Below are 5,127 nucleotides of genomic sequence, written 5' to 3'. Positions count from 1 at the left end.
GCGGGGCAACGCGGGGTGGCGCGCGACAGCGGCGGCGGCGGCCTAGGGTTAGGGCGAGGCGCGGGGCTCGAGGCGGGCTGGGGCGCTGGTGGGCTGGCCGGCTCGGGTGGGCGCCTTATAAAGGCTGCCCCAGGCGGAATCCCGCTCGGGTACAGCCCGGAGTCGGTTCGCGTTTTTTTTAATAATAACGCGCAAAAAAACAAATAAAAGAAATACTAAACGGACTCCAAAAATCCCGAAATAAGTTTTTCCCGGCTAAAATCAAGCCACACAGGATGAACATTTATTTGGGGCCTAAATGCAATTTTGAAAAACGCGCATTTTTCCTAAATTCAAATAAAATAGCAAATAAAACCAAATAAAATCTTATTTAATTTATTTATTAAATCCTCAATTTTTCTTTATTTTGGGAAAGTCATTTTATTCCCTCTCTCATATTTTTGCAACGGAAATTATTGAAGATAAAATAAATCAAATCAAATAATCCTATTTTTTTCAAAATTTGAGACAACTCAAATATGAAAATAACGAAATACCCAACTCTCTCCGAGGGTCCTTGAGTTGCGAAAAATTTCTAGGATCAACCAAAATGCAATAAATATGATATGCAATGATGATCTAGTGTATAACATTCCAAATTAAAAATTTGGGATGTTACAAACCTACCCCCCTTAAGATGAATCTCGCCCTCGAGATTTGGGTTGGGTAGAAAATAGGTGAGGGTGGTCCTTCAGCAAATTTTCCTCTCGTTCCCAGGTGGCTTCATACTCCGTGTGGTGGCTCCACTGAACCTTGCAAAACTTGATAACCTTGCTGCGGGTGACTCGACTGGCATACTCTAGAATCTTAACTGGATTCTCCTCATAGGTCAAATCACTGTCCAACTGAATTGCTTCCAGTGGTATCGTATCTCTCAGCGGTATGTCAGCCATCTCCGCGTGGCACTTCTTCAACTGGGATACATGAAATATGTCGTGAACTCCTGACAATCCTTCGGGCAATTCCAACTTGTAGGCTACTTCTCCCATACGTTCCAATACTTTGTATGGGCCTACAAAATGTGGCGCTAACTTTCCCTTAACTCCAAAGCGCTTAACTCCTCGAAGTGGTGATACTCGAAGATAAACTCGGTCTCCGACTTCGTAAACTGTCTCCTTGCATTTAGAATCTGCATAACTCTTCTGCCTGGATTGGGCTACCTTTAGTCTGTCACGAATTAATTTCACTTTCTGTTCAGATTCCTTTATCAGATCCGGTCCAAACAACGGGCGATCTCCAACTTCATCCCAGGACAATGGGGTCCTGCACCTCCTTCCGTACAAGGCCTCGAAAGGGGCCATCTTCAAACTGGATTGGTAGCTGTTGTTGTAAGAGAACTCTGCATATGGCAAATTCGCATCCAAACTAGATCCGTAATCTAGCGCACAAGCTCTTAGCATATCCTCCAAGATCTGGTTGACTCTCTCAGTCTGTCCATCTGTCTGCGGGTGGAAAGCTGTGCTAAACTCTAGTTTGGTTCCCAAAGTCTCATGCAACTGATTCCAGAACTTTGAAGTAAACTGGGTTCCTCTATCTGATACAATGCTCCTTGGAACTCCATGCAGACATACGATCCTGGTCATGTATATCTTTGCCAACTTTGCACTGGTATAGGTAGTCTTCACTGGAATGAAATGAGCTACCTTTGTCAAACGATCGACTACAACCCATATCGAGTCATAGCCTGAACGTGTTCTGGGCAATCCTGTAATAAAATCCATGCCTAGCTTATCCCACTTCCATTTGGGTATCGGCAATGGTTGTAGCAATCCTGCTGGCTTCTGATGCTCTGCCTTCACTCTCTGACATACATCACAAACTGCTACGTACTCCGCAATATCCTTCTTCATTCCGGTCCACCATAAAATACCCTTCAAATCCAAATACATCTTGGTATTTCCTGGGTGAATCGAATATGGTGAATCATGGGCCTCTTGCAGAATTAGCTTCCTAAGCTCCGGATCATTTGGCACATAAACACGGTCTTCAAACCATAAGGTGTCGTGCTCATCCTCACGAAATCCCTTAGCTTTTACTTTGCTAATTTTCTCCTTAATAGAAGCAATCTCCTTGTCAGTCCTTTGGGCTTCTCTAATTTTATCCATCAATGTAGACTGAATCTCCAATGCTGCTACATAGCCTCTCGGGACTATTTCTAAACATAACTCTCGAAGATTTTCGGCTAACTCCCTTGGTAATTCTCCCATCATTAGGGTGTTGACATGGCTCTTACGGCTTAATGCCTTAGCTACTACGTTAGCCTTTCCGGGGTGATAATGCAATTTCATATCATAATCCTTGATGAGCTCCAACCATCACCTTTGTATGAGGTTCAACTCCTTCTGTGTGAAAATATACTTCAGACTCTTATGATCCGTGTACACTTCGCAATGGTTTCCAATTACAAAATGTCTCCAAGTCTTCAGTGCATGCACTACGGCTGCTAATTCCAAATCATGCGTAGCATCATTCAACTCATGAGGCTTAAGCTGTCGTGAGGCATATGAAACAACCCTCCCTTCCTGCATAAGCACTGCTCCAAGTCCTCGACATGAAGCGTCGCAATACACCTCATAATCCTTGGTCTGGTCTGGTAGAATCAATACTGGTGAAGTAACCAAACGTTTCTTCAACTCCTGAAAACTAGCCTCACATTCCTCTGTTCATATGAACTTGGTATCCTTCTTCAACAACTCAGTCATAGGCTTCGCAATCTTTGAGAAATTCTCAATAAACCTCCGGTAGTATCCTGCGAGTCCAAGAAAACTCCGGATCTCTCCCACGGTGGTTGGTGCTTCCCACTTGGTCACGGTATCAACTTTAGTGGGGTCTACTGCTATACCTTCTCCGGATATAACGTGTCCGAGAAATCCAACTTCCTTCAACCAAAACTCACATTTGCTAAATTTGTTATATAGTTGATGTTCCCTGAGCTTTCCAAGAACCAAACGCAAATGTTCCTTATGCTCCTCTTCATTCTTTCAGTAAATCAGGATATCATCAATGAACACTACGACGAACTTATCCCAAAACTCCATAAACACCTTGTTCACCATGTTCATAAAATATGCAGGTGCGTTAGTCAGACCAAATGACATAACGGTATACTCGTACAGCCCATACCTGGTGGTAAAAGCCGTCTTGGGTATATCCTGTTCCCGAATCTTCAATTGGTGGTATCCTGATCGCAGATCGATCTTGGAAAATACCTTAGCTCCTTGCAATCGATCAAACAGATTATTGATCATCGGTAGTGGGTACTTGTTCTTGATGGTTACTTCATTCAATCCTCGATAATCGACAACCATCCTTAACGATCCATCCTTCTTCTCCACTAGAAGTACTGGCGATCCCCGAGGTGAAGAACTTGGGCGAATATAACCTTTATCCAGTAACTCCTTAATTTGCTTCTTAATTTCCACCAAATCCTTTGCAGGCATCCTATATGGTCTCTTTGATATTGGCCCTGTGCCTGGCAATAGCTCAATCAAAAACTCAATATCTCTATCCGGTGGCATGCCTGGCAACTCTTCTGGAAATACTTCGGGGAAATCCTTCACTACTGGTACTTCCTCCTGCACAACTCCTGTTAAGCAATTTACTTGAGTCCTCTTTGGCACATGTCGGGATACATACTTGATCCTTCTCCCTTCTGGGGTGGTATTGACTTACGAGCACATTCAATATTCCCTTCATACTTTGATAACCAATCCATGCCTAATATCACATCCAATCCTTGGGATTCCAATACTATTAGGTCTAAGGGAAAAACATAGTTACCAATCCTTAATGGTAACCGATCACACCATAGACTAGCCATATATTCTGCTCCAGGCGAGGTTACTAACATGGGTGACCTAAGGGCTTGGGTTGGCAGTTTATACTTATCCACAAATCCCCTTAATATGTATGAATGTGATGCACCAGTATCGAAAAGAACGAGTGCAGTAAATGACTTAACCAAAAACTTACCGATTACTACATCCGGCTGCTCTTCAACCTCCTCCACACTAACGTGGTTCACCTGTCCCCTGTTGAAAGGGCCCGGCTTCTTACTAGAGCTTCCATTGCCATTTGCATTTTGTGATTCAGGACATTCATTGGCATAATGTCCGGTCTTCTGGCACTTAAAGCAAGTGACTTGGCTCGGGTCTTTCTTGGCTGGGGTTGATGGGTTGGTGCGGTTCTGGCCGTTGCTTCGTCCATTCCCATTACCATTCCTGGGGCCATTGTGATTGTGCGTGCTACCTCCTCCATGGGTATGCTAAAAATGTCCTCCCGGTCTAGGGGTAAATCGTGGCTTCTGCTGAGCTCCTAAATTGTACTTTCCTTGTGTATACTTCCTCTTGCGATTTTCAATTTGCTGCTGCTTCCCTTCAATCATAAGAGCACGATCTACCAACTCCTGGTAGTTGTTGAAGGTTGCTACCATCAACTGCATGCTCAACTCATCATTCAATCCTTCCAGAAACTTCTCCTACTTAGCTGCATCCGTAGCAACGTCATCTGGGGCATAACGTGTTGGCTTACTAAAGTCATCCACATACCGGCCAACTGTCCGTCCTCCTTGGCGCAAGTTGCGAAAATCTCACTTCTTCATGGCCATAGCTCCTGATGAAATATGGGCAGTTCGAAAAGCCTGCTGAAACCGGTCCCATGTGACAGTATCGACAGGGAAAGTGGCTGTGAAATTCTCCCACCATGATGCTGCGGGTCCTTCAAGCTGATGTGCGGCAAACTTCACCTTCTCCGCATCCATGCATCCTGTTGTGGTCAACTCTCAAGCTGTCTTGCGGAGCCAATCATCTGCTACTATCGGCTCGGTGCTACTGAAAAACACCGGCGGATTCAGCCTAAGAAATCGGGCTAAGTGATCAACAGGTGGTGGTGGTGGTGGTGGGTTGTTGTTGTTGTTCCCCTGATTCTGATTCTGGACTAGCAACTGCATCAACGTATTCTACTGCTGGATCAACTGGGTGAGCTCCGGTGGAAAGGTAAATCCGGGGTCACGTCTCGGAGGCATCTGAGGGTTTAGAAAATATGAGATTTAAGAATAGAGGGGGTCTAAAGAGAAAACACTACCCATAT

Source organism: Triticum dicoccoides, chromosome 5A (genome assembly GCF_002162155.2).
Source record: "Triticum dicoccoides isolate Atlit2015 ecotype Zavitan chromosome 5A, WEW_v2.0, whole genome shotgun sequence".
Taxonomy (NCBI): Eukaryota; Viridiplantae; Streptophyta; class Magnoliopsida; order Poales; family Poaceae; genus Triticum; species Triticum dicoccoides.
This window is presented reverse-complemented; position numbering follows the sequence as displayed.